Genomic DNA, 17,500 nt, shown 5'->3' on the forward strand with positions numbered 1-17,500 from the left:
ATATATATATATATATATATATATATATGTTGGTACATTGTGACAAGTTGATGAAGGTGGAAAAAGAAGTCACGGGTCTAGTTCCGAGTTCCTGAGTTTATTCCTGACCGGTTTCCTCTGAAGAAGCACAGAGCGAAAGCGGTCAGGAATAAACTCAGGAACTCGGAACTAGACCCGTGACTTCTTTTTCCACCATATATATATATATATATATATATATATATATATATAATCACAAATATATATATATATATATATATATATATATATATATATATATATATATATATATAATATTATTTTTGTTAAGGAAAATATTGTTGGCGAAATGTCCCCTGGTGTTAGAGTTGCGTAATAGAGAACCTGCATCTTGTAATCAAGATTTTCAAATGCTTTGGTGTGATGGAGCTCAGAGCTCGTATGTATTGCTGGACAGATGCCATGTTAATCCAAAATCCGAATGTGGTCACTTGACATCATCTTATGAGGCAACAAACAAGAGACAGATGATGGTGATGCCATGTCCACCGAAGCTGGTGAAGAGATTATCCTGTCCGCTTGCTTTTTTTCCTACTTCGTTGGTGCCTTTACTTTGGCACTGATTAGTGTCGCCAACCTCAGGGCCAGGGATGTGGCACCGCCGAAGTAGTCTCGTGATGGGATGAGACCAGATGTCACTTCGTTGAGGCGTATACTCCGCGGTATACAGCTGGTACTGCAGAGGATTCCCGTGTGAGAGCACACAGATGGCACACGGGTGCCACTCTGTGGCGCACAGTTGGTATTGTGCTGATGGTGCCAGAGTTTATTGAAGAGGAACTGGGCTACAAGTTGTCGAGATGCCACGGTGCCACTGCCACTCCAAGGGCCAGGCAGACTTGGGAGAAGTTTTGCGGTGAGGTTCGAGTCTTGTAGGGTCAATAAAATCTCTCTAAGAGGGCCATTTACACTGAAAACTGTTTGTCAAACGAGTTTGAGGTGATGTTTGACCATGTGAATAGGGTATTTGGTTGTCAGACACGTTTGTGAAACATGTTTGACAACCAGGTACCCCATTCACACGGTCAAACATCACTTCAAACACTTGTTTGACAAATCGGGTTTGACCGTTTAAATGCCCCTTTTGGGAGAATTATCGTTTCGGGTATATGCATTCATGATGGAAGAAAGGCAAGGAATGTGTCGGTGCCACATACATTAAGCAAATGAAAGTACCAGTTCGAGTATTTTAAAAATCAAGGCAGTTGCCTGTGTTAGTTTGAGAATTTTTGTTACGAGCCAGCGACTAGTGCTAGTTTTAGAATTTTTGGCACAAGACAGCGACTAGGGCTAGTTTGAGAAATTTTGGTTCAAGACAGCGACTAGTGCTAGTTTGAGAATTTTTGGTTCAAGACAGCGACTAGTGCTAGTTTGAGAATTTTTGGTACAAGGCGGCGACAAGTGCTAGTCTGGGGATTTTTTTTTTTTATACAAGGCAGCGATTAGTGCTAGTTTGGGATTTTTTGTTACAAGTCAGCGAGTAGTGCTAGTTTGAGAATTTTTGTTACAAGGCAATAAATAATGCTAGTTTTTTGTTACAAGGCAATAACTAATGCTAGTTTTTTGTTACAAGACAGCGACTAGTGCTAATTTGAGAATTTTTGTTACAGGGCAGCTTAACTATAAGTGCCAGCTTAGCATTCTGGGTACAAGGGAACTAAGAGTGCCGCGTTGGGTACGAGGACATGAGATGGGTGCCGCTGCTACTTCGTGTATCGTATTGATCTTGGGGGCCTTACGAGCGACGGCACTAGTGCACTGGTGTGTGTGTGTGTGTGTGTGTGTGTGTGTGTGCGCGCGCGCGCGTGTGTGTGTGTGCGTGCGTGCGCGTGTGCGTGTGCGTGTGTCTGTGTTTTCTAGTTCCAGTCATTAAAAGATTAATTACGAGCTGGTATATTTTTTAAGTTGTCCAATTTAAACCAACTTGTGTTGAACTAAGCACTTTGATAGTGGATCTCCCTTTAATGCAGTGACTGTGTGTTGTGTGTGTGCGTGTGTTGAGTACCCACCTGGTCCGCTTCCTTAATCCGGTCCTAATTGGACCTATTCACACGGACTCCGTCTTTAGACTGGCGTGAGGGCACCGAGGTGGACCTTACATAGCGGCCGATTTGTAGTCGGCACGGGGCTCTCAGCCACCGCCGCGTGTAGCTCAGCCCCGCTGGACTCTTCACTCAGCCCCATCGCTAAACGCTAGTGGTGGTAAAACAGGTCGTATTAGTGATGGAAGTGATGGTGGTAGTTGTGGTGGTGAAGGTGATGGTGGAAGAGGAGGGGGAGGTTGGAGGTTGAATGATGGTTGTTGTAGGTGTTGGCGATGGTGTCGGTATTGGTAGGAGTGTAGAGGAAGGAATAGATGGGGAACGTGTTTTAAGAGATAGTGGAGAAGTGGAAGAGAATGAGAGATTTGTGTGGGAGGAGGAGAGGATAGGGAGGAAGAAGAATTGATGTGGGCGGTGTTGGTGGCGTAGGAGAGGGAATGCTCGAGGCCAAGTGAAGGAAGCATGGAAGAATTTGGAGAGGAAGAAGTTTGCAGGAGTGACGTGGTAAAGGGCACAGTCGTGCAGATTATAAAAAAGAGGATGCGATATATTTATTCAGCAGTGAAATTGACTTTGCTGAATTTACTAGAGAGGAGGAAATGGAGTCACGCGGTCGTCACGAATTTTTTTCCGAGAGGCACGTGTCCAGCAGTGAACTTGTCATGTCCGATTTCTTGACTTGGGAGGAGGGAAGCGAAGGGAAAGGAGAAGGGGGGGAAAGGGGAGCGGGGGCAAGGGGTGCAAAGACGGGGAGAGGGGGTTAGTGGGGGAGGGTCAAAGGTCAGTAGGCAAATGTCAGATTGCCTTTAAAGGGGAGATGGATATGGGGGTTGGTTGCCGGGCGGGCGGCGAGCTACCTAGCTAGCAGACGTGTTATCGGCCTCCTAGCTACCATGTCGGTCGTGTCGACCAGGTGACGTCATCCGGCAGCCAGCTCATAGCTAATTCATTTTGTAAGTTGGCAGAGTAGTCAGATAGAGAAAAATCACACACACACACACACACACACACACACACACACACACACACACACACACACACACACACACACACACACAAACTAACTAGCTCGCCTTGTTCGATTTGCGTGTTTATTTTGTCTGCTGTCAGGCGATTTTGTTCGGTTGAAGGAAGACCCCACAGGGTGAACCCCATCGCTGCCGAGGTGGTCGCATGTAGCTAAATAAAATAACCGAGGGTAGTCAGAGTATTAAATAAAAAAGTGACAACAGGTATGAAAGGGACCAACTATTCTTGCAGACGGACCCTTTCTCCTCCTCCTCCATCTTGTACTTTCCTCTTTCTTTTTTCTTTTTCTCCTTTTTCTATTTTTTCTCTTCCTTCTTTTCTTTCTTCTTTTCCTCGTTTTTTCTACTTCTCTTTTTCCTTCTACTTTTCCTTTTTTCTCCTTATCCTCCTCCTCCTCTTCCCCCTCCTCCTTCTCTTCCTCTTCCTCCTTCTGTTTTTGGTTTCTTCTCCTTCTCCTTTTCCTTCTTCTACTTCCTTTTTCGTCTTCTTGAGCCCACCATTGTCCCATAGTTTTTCTCTTGTCCGTCACTTTCTCCACCTATTTTTAAAAATGTCTTTGTGCCCATACCCTCCTTCCTTCTTTCCTTCCTTCCTTCCTTCCTCTCCCCTCCCCTCCCTCCCTCCCTCCCCACTATTTCTTTCCTTTTTTATTATAGCTGTAGTCTTCTTGCGTATGCCTTCCCTTGCTTGTTTATCATTTAGGTACCTGGCAACCCCCCCCCCTCAATATAGTACAGTAGTTAAGTAATACTTTTTTTTCATTTGAGTGGTAGTGGTTGTATAGGATGTATGTAAGGTAGACTCTGTGTGGAATTTTATGGTCATTAACTTTACTCACGCAAAGAGTACACTTTGCGCTCGTACAGCGCTCGTGTTGGTGCTTGCGCGCGCGCGCGCTCTTGGTGGTGTCATCGGAGGAAGAGGAGGAGGAGGAAGAGCCAGCGGACCTTGCAGACAGTTGTTCCTGCATCATTGATCCGGTTTATTGATTCGACCTTTCGAAAACTTCACGTGCTACTCCTCCTCCTCCTCCTCCTCCTCCTCCTCCTCCTCCTCCTCCTCCTCCTGGTGCTGGAAAGGGATGAGGGCTCCCTCTCCTCCTCCTCCCTCTCCTCCTCCTCCCTCTCCTCCTCCTCCCTCTCCTCCTCCTCCCTCTCCTCCGACTCCTCCCTCTCCTCCGACTCCTCCCTCTCCTCTGTTTTCTCCCTTCTTCTCTCTCTTCCCTCTCCTCCCTCTCTTCTCCCTCCTTTTTTCCTCCTCTCCGTCTTCTCTCTCTCCCTCTCCTCCTCCTCTTCCCCATCCGCCTCTTCCGCATCCTCATCCTCATCCTCCATCCCCTTCATGCCCTTCCTTGTCTTTCATCTCCATCCTTCTCCTCTTCGTCCTCCTTTTCCTCCTCCTCTTCCCACTTCCACTCCCCATTCTTTCTCTTCACTCTCTTCATCCATACACTCCATTTTCTTCTCATTATTCTACTCTCCTTTCTTCTCGCTCCCCACTGTCTCCACACACCTCTCCTCTTCTCCTCCTCCTCCAGGTCTCTTCTCTCTTTCGCCAACCTCCTCTTCCTCCCACGTTCACTCCTCCTCCCCTTATCTTTCCCCCTCCCCGTCCTTCCCCATCCTCTAGCCCACCTGTCCCCCGCCTCCCCGTCCCCGTCCGGCTCTCCATGGATCTCCTTCCAGACACCCACCCGGCCGCCCACCTGTCTCGCACTTTTTAACTTTTGGACTGCTTCTCTCCCCTCCTCCTCCTCCTCCTCCTCCTCCTCCTCCTCCTTCAGATAGCTTTGTTCTCCATGAAGACAGAACCATCTGCCAATTCTTAGCTACGCGTTGTGTTCTTCGTCTCCCTCTTTTTCGTTTTTTTGTTTTGTTTTTATCATTATTTTTTTATTTTCATTTATTTTTTTGTTCTCTCACCCTCCCTCTCTTTCTCCCTATATCTCTCAATACAATGTAGTATTCTAAAGGTCTTCGTTATTGGCCGCGGCATGCCATTTTATTCATGAAGAAAGGTCGGCTCGTGACCCAGATGGGGTCCCGGTCGATGGAGCCCCCGTTGGGCACAGAGTTCGCTCCTCTGGTGAATAGAAACGGGGACTGAGATCAAGGCCGAATACCTTTGGAGCGAAGCTTACAAAGTGTGCAAGTCACTGGTTGAGAAGGGCTGAACTAGATCAAGTCTTAATCCCGTTTGGAGGCTTCGCCGTAACCTGAGCGATGAGGAGGAGGAGGAAGAGTTGGAGGAGTATCTAGGCTCTTCTTTTGATTATACTTCAGTATTTAAAAGAATGGATAGGTTCGCTATCCTTGCAAAATATGGTCAACGTCTCCTCCTTGTCCTCCTCCTCTTCCTCTTCCTCTTCCTCCTCCTCCTTTTCCTTAGTCTTCTCTTCGACTCTCTCATCGTCATCCTCGTCTTCCTGCTGCTCCTCGTCCTCCTCAACCTCTTCCGACAATGGAATAGTACTTCACCCCACTGGGCAAGAAAGGAGGGAGGAAGAAATGGAGGGGAGGAGGGAGTGGGCGAAGTGTGTGTGTGTGTAGGAGGGGGGGGGCGGATAACGTCGCATTTACACTTTGGTCCTGCAATGGCCCAGCTTCCCTTACTTTTGTCTTTATTTAGTGTCTTGCGAGAGAGTGAAGTCAAAGGATTTTGGTATATAAATGTGCGTGTGTGTGTGTCATCTGTTTGAGGATCGATGTGGCATAGCGCGCACGCATTGGCGCAAAAACAATGAATTAATCGAGCTTGGGCAAGAGTGGATTTCTCTCTCTCTCCTCTCTCCTCTCTCCCAGTCTCTCCCTCCCTCCCTCCCTCCCTCCCTTCCCCCTTCCCCCTTCCCCCCTTCCCCCCTTGATTTGTGTTTATGTATATGTGTGTTTTTGTCACGTCACGCCATGTCACTCGTCACTTGTTCGTGAATCAGTCTACTTGAATCTTTCCCCTAGTCTCGATTCGAAAGAATGGTGTAGGACACAGGTTATTCTGAACTCCCATGATCATCAGTCGGGATTAACCGCCCTGGTAGGATGCTTACGGGAATAATGTAATACAGAGGGCTGGCACTCGATCCCCGGACTAAGGCTATCGTTGTATCATTCTCTCTCTTTCTCTCTCTCTCTCTCTCTCTCTCTCTCTCTCTCTCTCTCTCTCTCTCTCTCTCTCTCTCTCTCTCTCTGCCGTTGCCGGTTACTACGGAGCCGAGGGTTTTTAATTTGTGAAAATGAAGTCAAGATTTGACTGATGTGTGGTCTTGCAATACGCATGCGCGCACGCACGCACACACACACACACACACAATTTGCGCCTTTTTTTTCTCTCTTCCTCCTCTTCCTCCCTCTCTTCCTTCTCCTCTTCCTCTTCTTCTTCCACCTGTCTTACATGTTTTTGTGTACTTTGGATGACTTTTTTTTTTCAAACGTTGATGTGAATCAATTCGAGAGTATTTGTATTTAGCCTCGCTTGTATTCCCACGTCTAATCCTCGGGAGGGCGAGCCCTTCCATAGGTGGAGCGCGTCCGTAGGTCAATTACTTTGAAAGCTCCTCTGTGTACATAACACACAGCCCTCAAACCGACATGCGCAGTCGAGCGCGTACACACACACACACACACACACACACACACACACACACACACGCATTTTGGATTGCATGTGTACATAGGTCTGGATATACACAGAAATGTTCCACAGTGTATATTGCATTAGATCAATGTGTATATGATTGTGTATGGTTTTAGGATGTTAGTGGAAAGGCCTACATGCACTAATGTATGTAGGTCATTGTACAAATATGTACATGGGTATGTACGAATGTGTACATAGACACAAGGCGAATATACTTGGTATTTATGCAAATGTGTTGCACACGGATACGCACATGTGACTGTGTGTTTGCGTACGAGGCAGTGGACCTCAAACTCGACTCCAAGCAGCCCAGGCCTTCCAAACACATAGGGCAAAGGTGACGATCTTGGTAGCCAGGTGCTTCCTGGCGTAATCTCTCTCTCTCTCTCTCTCTCTCTCTCACACACACACACACACACACACACACACACACACACACACACACTTCCTTCCTTCCTGAGTGGTACTAAACATTTTGCCGTCGAGCGAAGGGGTCACTGCCGTCTCTTTAAGAAATTTTGGGTTTTGAGTTTACTGTTTAAGGGCTTACGCCAGGAGGCGCTTCGTTGCTAACCGGCCTCCTTTGTCCTGTGTGCTGGGACTACCAGGTAAGCTCCTGGGATCTCGGAAGTAGAGTTTGTCCTGCGAAGCGAGGCTGAAACCAACCTGCCACAGCGACGCTCTGTGTGCGTCTTTGTGTGTGTGTGCGTGTGCGTGTATTCGCTGGCAAACGCGTGTGCGTGCGTGCGCGTGTACGCGTGTGTACATTAAAGATGCAAGTGTTGGACGACGGAGCCCAACCTTCTTTTATCGATTTCTCTTTCGCCCTCCCCTCCCCCTCCCCCTCCCTCTCTATCCCACTCCCTCATCTCCCTCCCTCCCTCCCTTCCTCCCTTCCTTCCTTCTTTCCTTGACTCCATTCCATCCCTCCATTCCCTCTCTCAGTCTTCTATCCGTGTAATTGACATATCATCCCCAACCTTTCTCTTTCTGTCTCTCTTCTTCTCTCTCTCTCTCCTTCTCTCTCTCTCTCTCTCTCTCTCTCTCTCTCTCTCTCTCTCTCTCTCTCCTCAGTCTTTTTCTCCTCCTCTCTCTCTCTCTCTCTCTCTCTCTCTCTCTCTCTCTCTCTCTCTCTCTCTCTCTCTCTCTCTCTCTCTCTCTCACACACACACACACACACACACACACACACACACACAAACACAAACATATACACACACGCGCGCGCACTCACGCACACACACACCCTCACCCTTTCTTTGTCTCTCTCTCTCTCACACGCACTCACTTTCCCTCGCTCTCTCCCCCTCCATCTGTACCCCTTTATCCCCCCCCCCTGTCTTCCTCGTTTCTCTCTCCACAACCCTTCTCCTCTTGTCTTCTTCAGGGTGTCTCTGCTGCCTTGTACCACTCCTCCCTCTCCTACTCCTCCTCCTCCTCCTCCTCCTCCTCCTCCCTTACCACCTTGACACTCCATCTCTCCCTCCTCATTCCCCAATTCCTCTCTTTGTCCCCGTTTTCACTTGAATTCCCATTCCGCCCATTCTCTCCACATCCTCTTCTATACCCCCCTCCCCCCTCAACTCCATCTCCTCCCAGCGCGCGCACATGCGCACGCACGCGCAATGTATATGAACATCTTTAAAGCGTATTGCCACACCCAAGCTAGACCAGTCATAGGGTCCATTCTTGGCAGGCACCCAGGTAGACACCCTTCTCATCACGTCGGACGTATTCACGTACATAGCTACGTCACGCTTAGGTGCTCACTCGCACAGGGTTCTTTGCTGAAGAGATGGCAGCGTCACCAGTTGGTTGAAGTGTTTCAGCTGGCGATCGGTGATCAGGCAGGTTGCTTTTGCTTGGTCACGTGATTGCTCCAGCGGTGTGAAGTGTGTGTGTGTGTGTGTGTGTGTGTGTGTGTGTGTGTGTGTGTGTGTGTGTGTTTGCATGTATTTACCTAATCGTAGTGTATACAGGGATGGGGCATCGCTCGCGTGGTTCTATATCTTACCATCAAGTTTTCCTGCCTAGATTCAAATTCATATATAATGTCAGTGTGTGTGTATGTGTGCATGCGAGCGCGCGTGCAGTTCAGTCCATAACCAGTGCTAACAGTCGATAGGCGGCAACCATGATAAGGTAATAAAAGTGGCACTTGAAGGGGAGAACTTAATCGAGGTCGACCACACTTCTTTCGCCGTCGAAGTGGGTGATGACGATGGGAATGCCCCCAAGGACGAATGAAATCGCGCGGCGGCAGGGCAAAGCAAGGGGGGCACGGAAGGGAGCGTCCAATGGTCTTGGGTTTGCCTAATTGTCGAGAACCAAGGGGTCCGAGAGGTAAACCAATTTACAAAAATCAGGAAGAAGTCTTTTTTTCTCTCTCCTCCCCCCCCCCCCTCGGAGGACATAAAAATAACTCCTTTCAGGGTCTTTGCGTCCTAATTTCTAGTTGGGATACTTCATCATTGGGGAGAAGAAAGGGTTAGGGTGTCTATTTTGCCACCATGTTGGGGAGTTCGGGTTGTTGATCAAGTGATTGATATTTAAACTAACCCCCCCCACACACATACACACTTGTGTATGTATGTATATGTGGGAGTGATTCTGTCTGGATATCTCAGATTTGTTTGCCGTACCCCATCATTACCAACTTCTTCCTTGTTTTCCTCTTTTTTATCTCTCTCCTCACTTGGTTTGAGTTCTCTCGTCCCTCCTCTCATTTACCCCAATTCTCTCCCTTCCCACCCACTCCATCATACCCTCCCCTCCCTCTCACCCCTCCCTCCCTCCCTCCCTCCCTCCCTCCCTCCCTCCTTACTTTTCCCCTCGCAGTTTCCCCTCGGCACAACTTTTCCTCATTACTTTCCTCCGTGTTTAGCTTTGCCGACCCCGTTCTTCTCATTCCTTCGCCTCATTATGCACAAGTATATTTACGCCCGGCCATTCATCTGGCAGGCAAATGAAATGAAGTCAGCCAACGCAAGAATGATGATGCGCGCGCATGTAGGGTTGAGGTTTGTGCGTTCGAAACTGCGTGAAAGTGTGCGGTCCGTTCGAGTGTGTGTGAAAATGTGGTCCCAGTTGATTTTTTTTTTTCAGGTTGGTTGGTATTCATAGAAAAATATTGTTTCTCGCTTTTTATTTTATTTTTTTCCAGTGAAGATGTTTACTGTAGCAATTGGTAATAGTTTCCTGTTGTTTAACACATTCCTGTTGGGTTGGGATGACAAGCCATGCGCATGGATTTATGCAAACTTGGGCCACATTTCGCGCCTTTCATTTGGACTCGAACATTGGTCGTGTGGCAACGTGGTGCGCCGGGTTCGTATGGAAATGGGAGGTTAACTAAGATACTTCAACATTTTAGTAATCTTTGGTTAAATCCCCTTCCAGGAACACACACGAGCTTGTGGCACATTAGCCATATTTCACGGTTAGGGGAACCACGGCATAACCTTGTGTGTGTGTGTGTGCGCGCGCGCGTGTGTGTGTGTGGGCTGAAGAAATTGGCCCCATCGTCTCTTGCGTTTTTGTTTACTTGGTTGAAAAGGAAAATAATGGATTGGGAAATGTCCATTAGAGGGAAGAATGCCTTTGTGTGTGTGTGTGTGTGCGTGTGCGTGTGCGTGTGTGCGTGCGTGTGCATGGGTGGGTGCGTTTACACCAATCTACAGCGTTTTCCCCAAACCTGCAGTCGCCTTCATTCTTATGTTCTTGAGTCTCTCATACCCCATTGAACAAAACCGTGGGAGAATGGGGGTAGGGATGGGGGGTATTTATTTGATCAACAAACTAGACGGCGGAATGAAAAATGAAAATAAATGAGTAAAAAAGAAAAATGCGTGTTCCGAGGTAATTTTTTTCGGGTGGTTAATTTTTCGCCATTTTGTTATTCCAGATTATTTGTTAAACGTGAAAGAATGAAGCATTGCTGTTCATAAGACGACGAGATAGGAGTGTGTAGGTATACATCACACGCGCTTGCTTGCGCTTACACGTACACAATACAATACAGTACCTGAATGAAAATTTGAGTATGATAAATGGTAAATAAGGAGTGTGTGTGTGTGTGTATGTATGTATATGTACAACTCGCGCGTGCGCCAGCATACACACACACACACAAATACACACACACACACACACACACACACGCACACACACGCACACACACACTACGCGGAGCTGTGTGAAGAGGTAGAGTTGAGTTAGGAGGCATCTCTTGGAGGCTTGCCCTCCCTGGATAAGGAATACGTTAGCGTAGTATTAGTCGTTGCTGGGGAGATAGCCGGATTGCCTTGTCAACTGATCGCGGGTGGTGGCTGGAGAGTGGGGGTTGGCTGGCGTGGCCGGTGGTGCCGCTGCCCGAGCCTCGAGGGGATCGACCCCCTCCCCCCCCCCCCTTGCCGGCATCGCCCTCGTTTCCGGCATAAGGAGGAGGAGGGAGGGCAGAAGAAGGAGCAGGATACCAACCAGGTAGCAAGGAAGGAAGGATCTCTCTCTCTCTCTCTCTCTCTCTCTCTCTCTCTCTCTCTCTCTCTCTCTCTCTCTCTCTCTCTCTCTCTCTCTCTCTCTCTCTCACACACACACACACACACACACACACACACACACACACACACACACACACACACACACACACACACTGCCCCTTATCTCTTCCCATCCTTTACTGATTGATCGGTCTGTTTTCTTTTACTTTGGCCAAGCCCCCCTCTCCCTTTGGAGTTTTTTTGTCTGTCCCGCCTTGTTTTCCTCGCACCGATGGGAAGGGGGACGGGGAGGGGGAGGGATCGTGGAAGGATTAAGACCCGCGGTGGGGAGAGCGAGGGGACTCGAGTGTCAGGGATTTTGTGAAAGGAATTTGAAGTGAGTGGGTGCTGGGCCCAGGGAAGATCGTTGCGGTGGATGCTGGACCTTGGGGGAGATCACACCGTGGTAGCGGATGCTGAGTGCTGCAAGGAGATGGATGAGGGTTGACCTTCGAAAGATGTGGGGTGTTGATGAAGATGTCTGTAATCATGTGACTCTCTCTCTCTCTCTCTCTCTCTCTCTCTCTCTCTCTCTCTCTCTCTCTCTCTCTCTCTCTCTCTCTCTCTCTCTCTCTCTCTCTCCCCTTCTCTCTCTCTCTCTCTGCCTTCTCTCTCTCTCTGACACACTTCAACGCGCTCGCGCGCATCCGTGCATCCGCGAGGGACTCGAAATATAAAAAAAAAATACACATTGGTATAATAAATTAAGAATTTTTTCAAGAAATGAGTCTATATTAAAGTTGACCGTTGTCGTGTGAAATGAAAAAACGATGATGATTAATAATATAATTAGAGAAGTAATAAGAGTAGTGCGTGTCTCGGATGTTTACATTTGCACGTTGTGAAAGGCTGCGCATGTATTCCGTAGACTTTTGTGATCATTCACGGGTGTGCGCGACACACACACACACACACACACACACACACACACACACACACACACACACACATATATATATATATATATATACCACACACGAACTCGCCTTGAGGTCCTTATAGAGGCTGGGAGAAGCTGATAAGTAGGGATCAAAGGAGGTTACTAACACCCCTCCTCCCCCAGAAGTGATAGTTCAGTTGGAATTTGAACCCCTTCACTGGGGAGGAGTGGGACCAGGGCGTTTTATTCCAAATGACTTAAGGTAATTCTAGGGCAGCGTTTCCCAAACTTTTCCGACGCTAAGGGCACTCCCCAGTAGTCAGGTCTAAGCAGTCCAGTACCCCCTAACTAATATCTTATCACTAGAAGGATAAAGGAAAGTGTATGTATTGCTTCCTAAAATTTGTTTCAGCACCATCAGGGGGTGCTAGTTCCCTAGGTTGGGAAACGGTGTTTTAGGGTATGTCCGCGCGGTGTCCAAAGCTGCCTCAGTCGTCAGTCATGTCACCAAGCAATGTCTCTAATGGATTTCGCCTGGCGAATTTATCCCGATAAGGGGGCGACCCTCACTGAAAATGTTTGCATAGTGTTCCGTGTGAGTGCATGGGGAGGAAGTCCATTCCTGTGCTTGGGGTATTTGGCAGAGAAGAAACTCCAAAACAATATTTCGACTCCCGTCCAGCGAGTTCTATATTGGGAGAGCAGCGCTGGTAAACTACAATCCACAACAGCCCTAGATTGTGTGTATGTGTGTGTGTGTGTGTGTGTAAGAGGATAGGGGGTATATTTATGTAATGAAATTTTGGGTGCTCTAGGGCGTAGGCAACGCATAGTAGAACAGTAACCCTCCTCCCTTCTTCCTCCTCATCTTCTTCCTCTTCCTCCTCCTCCTCCTCCTCCTCCTCCCTCCTCCTAAGTGGGTCGGGGTCTAATCTTCGGGGTCATAGATTTTGGCCCTCGGGGGGGGGGGCAAACCCCCGGGTGGGGTCTGAGGCACGCAGAGGGCATCCCTCAACGCTATCCACCGTCACACGAAGTCGCAAAGGAACCTTGTTTGGTGGCGGAGACGGAAGAGGAGGAGAAGGCGACACGTCACCGCCCCCTCCCTCCCTCCTTCTTTCGGCACCGCCCTTTGGTGAGAAGGGGCTGGTCGGGGACCCCCCCTCACTCCCTCACTCCCTCCTTCGGTCGCTGCGTTGGAGCGATCTCGGGTCCCTAGGGTTGACGGGGGTCAGATAGGCCTCCTCGTGTGTGCTGGGTTCTCTAAAGAACGTTTCCGAGTAGTGTGTTTATGTGAGTGTGTGTGAACATTTCATTTCCTGTAGGTACCTTACCCAATTTTGACAGGCACCAGAGATGCAGGTAATCAGTAGTACGTGGTATTTACTCAGTTTCAGCCACTTTAGTTATGGTGATGATGACATCATCATTACCGTTGGGTTTCCTCTCATTTCGCTCTGCGTGTACCCTGTTCGAATCCAGCAGGTATTGGTGACTGTCACTCCCCTTAGATGCCCGAGGTTTTCGTTCGTAGTGTTTGTCTGCCGGCTTTTGCCACGTCACTCCTGCAAACTTCTTTTCCTCATCCCTTCATCTCTCATGAGTGGCGGTGATGGTGGGACAGCTGTATTGAGAATCGGCGGTGCCTCACAAAACACCACGGGGCTCTGTGATGCGGCCGCAGGCTCGGTCACTGGCGGTAGCCACCTTTTCTGGCACTCATTGGCACTTCGCTGTTCGCAGCTGTGCAATGATATGCTAACCAGTCGGGGGAGTTCGGCAGGGATTTCCCCATAATGCATCTGAATTAGTGGCCTATTACTCTCCAGGCTGGTCATATATATATATTCATGCATCGTGCATAAGCTTATTTTATTATACTTTTCGATCAATGAATCCTCGTGTATTATCATTTGATCTCTCCTCTCTCTTTCCCTACCATCAAGTGTAACACATCACTTTATATATGTTTTTATTATTTTTTTTCACTCTTGTTTTCATTGTGTGTTATGAATAACTCTTCCTCGTTTTGGCAAAAGAAAATATTTTAAGAAACAAAGTTAGGCTCAGATATATTTTGGAAAGTACTTCTGTCTTCCTCTCTCTCCCTCCCCCCCTCTCTCTCTCTCTCTCTCTCTCTCTCTCTCTCTCTCTCTCTCTCTCTCTCTCCTTCTCTCTCCTTCTCTCTCCTTCTCTCTCCCCTCTTTCCCTTCACAGTACAGTGATGATGAAACTGGATGATGATTTTAGCGTCCCCCTGGTGGTGGGAATGGGAAACGATGCGCGTGGGTGGTGCCTTTGCCCCCTTAGGCGAAGCGAAGCGAATCTAAATGAAGCTAAACGAGGCGAATCGCCAGCTCTAGGATGAATGCATGTTTAAAGGCCGGCTGCTGAATGGAATCGTCTGGCCTTGCAACAGTAAATAAAAAACCTAAGATAATAATTATGGTGATAATTCGTTTCGGAGCGTTACTTAAGGACGACTGGTCCCAGGCTACCCTGTTAGTGATGTCACATTCTCCATGAGAAAGGAGTGACGCCATGTTTCCTCCAGATGACGTCAGGAAGAGGGCGAAGAGCGGGTTTGTCTCCTAAAGTTTCGAGGTTCACCTCCGTGGGACCAGGACGAGATGGAGTAGTTGGATTAGGACCCTGGGAGCCGCGGGATCCCTCTGCCCCTACCTACCACTCCTACTACTCCTCCTCGTCCTCGTCCTCTTCTTCGACCTCATCTCCTTGCTCCTTATACTTCACCCCCTTCCCACACCTCGCACTCCCTTTTCTATTTTTCTTCTCTTCCTCCTACTCCTTCCACTCCTCATCCTCTTCTTGTTCACTCCAAGTAGGACCGAAACTTTGAGCGCGCGCGCGCGTGTGTGTGTGTATATGTGCGTGTGTGTGCGCGCGCGCCCGTGTACGTGTTTTTTACCTCCGTTGGCCGAGTTGCACACGAAGGGAAAGAGACGCATCACTAGTTCAGAACGTGGCCCGTTCGTTGCTTTGAACTCACGAGTGCTCTGGGTGACATCCAACCCCCGTGCAGGCTTGCCTCTGCCAGCGCCCCCTTCCCCTCCCCACCCTTGGGGGGTTGGGGGGGGGGTTCGGAAGCCGCCGAGCCGCCGCATGGGGCTGCAGGAGCGAACGAGGGCAAGCATTCCCGAGGGAGCACCGTCCCCCCTTCCTCTCTATCGATCCCTCCCGCTCCCGCTCTCTCTCCGGGTCTTCCTCCCTCTTTCCACCCCTCCCTTCATCCCCCCTTCACTACCTCCTTCCTTCATTCCTTCCTTCTTTCACTCCCTCAGCCAACTTCTCTGCTTGGCCCCTTCTCTTCCTACTTACCTAGCTCATTCCATACCTACCACCCTTTACCCTTCCATCCTTCCTTCTCTCCTTACCGTCAGCCATCTTCTCTCCCCCTTCTCTCTTTCTGTTCTCTATACCTCCCTTTTTCCTCACCCCTATCCTTACCGTCCACCCTTTAGCCCCATTTCGCTGTCTCCCCTCCTTCGTCCCTCCTCTTCTCCCTGTATCTTATAGTTATGCCCATTTCCCTCAAATATTATCTTGCACCTTTCTGCCTCCCTCTTCCTGTCCTTCTCCTCCTCCTCCCTTTTCCCCTCTTTTCATCCCTCACCCTTTCCTCGCCTCTCCCCTCTGAACCATGTAATTGGGTTCTGTGTGTGTGTGCGCGTGCGTGCGTGTGCTGTGGCTCGTTTGGAGTGTTATGGCACTGCAGCATACCAGAGACTTTGGAAGCGGTGAAGGGTCCAACTTTCTTCTCGTCTTCAGTGTTGGGATTAAGTCTGGATTCTCATCCGGACTACCAATGTGCTTGTAAGGCGTGCGCACGCACACACACACACACACACACACACACACACACACACACACACACACACACACACACAAAGATCGGTGGACTATGAAAATGTTGAATACATATACATACATGAATACATGTTGAATACATACATGAAGATACATATGTTTGATGTATCCACAAAGAGCGATAGACCTATGAAAATGTTGAATAATATTTCTAAGATTGTGGGTGTTTGAAGAGCAGGTGGCCCAGTTGATGATGGAAGTCTTGTTGGTCGAAGAGAGACCCAAGAGACTTGTTGATAGTGTTGCAAGAACAAGGAAGGAACTCCTGCGTCAAGGCGCCTCGTGAGACGGGGAGTGGGAGGAGTGAGACCACGAGGAAGACCGGAATGTAGGAGGTGCACCCGCTGGGTCGGGGGAGGGGGCGGGGGGGGGGTCAAGCCCTCGTGGTAATTTTCTCTCTTTCTCTCTCGCTCGCTCTTTTTCTCTTTGAATTTTGATACACTTGACAGTATGACGTTAATTTTCGTAAGATGATAGATTACAAATGGAATTTATATTTTGTTGAACTGCTATCATGAAAGTATTAGGCTACATTATGTATATATATATATATATATATATATATATATATGTGTGTGTGTGTGTGTGTTATGTTTGTTATTACTCTCATCACCCCCCAAGAAGAACCCCGATATCACATTCTTGCTAGGGGAGGAAAAGAATATGAAAACTAAAAACCAAAACGTGCAATGGCCGAGTAACTATTGGATGAAGAAGAGCGGATGCTGGACCAGGCCTGTTCGCTTTCTCCTTCGTCGGGGAGTACTTCCCCCATTCCCTCCTCAGCACCCCCCCCCACTCCCCACCCCCTACTCCAGTTCCTGATACTTAAAGGTCACAGTATCCAACCCGCATTCGATTATACATGGCCTCCCAAGATTCAATCAATACTGAACCTTCACCATAAGGTTTCGGAAGGCTTCAGGGTTTTTTTTTGTTTTTTTTTTTGGGGGGGGCAGGCAGATGCTGTCATCTCCCAACATTTTTACTTTTCGAAAGACGGACCTCTGTCATATTGTACCTTCCACTCCCTTACATTGTACATGTTCTTAAACGTGACGCCCTAATACACATTTGGCCCCATCCTTCACTCGCACCTCCCATTTTGTTTATGGAATGGATTCCATTATCATCTTTAGCCATGACGCGATATCGTCCCCGGGGATAGAAGCACTGGTATGGGGGGATTTTTTTTTTTTTTTTTTTTTTGGGGGGGGGGGGCGAGTGGTGTCCTCGCGTGTTTTGGGTTCATTGATCAACGGGGCGTCCTCTTCCATCCTCGCTTTATTGGGCGCAGGTGGTTCGGGAGCCGAGACCAGCTGCAGGTGGTTCTCTGGTCCGCTTGTTCCGTTTGTGGAGGTACAAAGTACTGTCCTTTCAAAAAGGACTTCGACTAAGGCAGCATAAGTATGCCTTAATCTTTTATTTTTATTGATATTATTATCACTGTT

At 48.5% G+C, this 17,500-nt stretch overlaps 1 protein-coding gene across 4 annotated transcripts in view; it reads left to right on the forward strand.

Annotated features, from left to right (window-relative positions):
- The window catches only part of LOC143023897 (heterogeneous nuclear ribonucleoprotein K-like), a 185,791-nt gene that overhangs the window by 145,697 nt on the left and 22,594 nt on the right, over positions 1-17,500 (forward strand). The window lies entirely within an intron of this gene.

The sequence above is a fragment of the Oratosquilla oratoria genome, unplaced genomic scaffold (genome assembly GCF_046742065.1).
Source record: "Oratosquilla oratoria isolate Oo_2021 unplaced genomic scaffold, ASM4674206v1 SCAFFOLD69, whole genome shotgun sequence".
Classification (NCBI taxonomy): Eukaryota; Metazoa; Arthropoda; class Malacostraca; order Stomatopoda; family Squillidae; genus Oratosquilla; species Oratosquilla oratoria.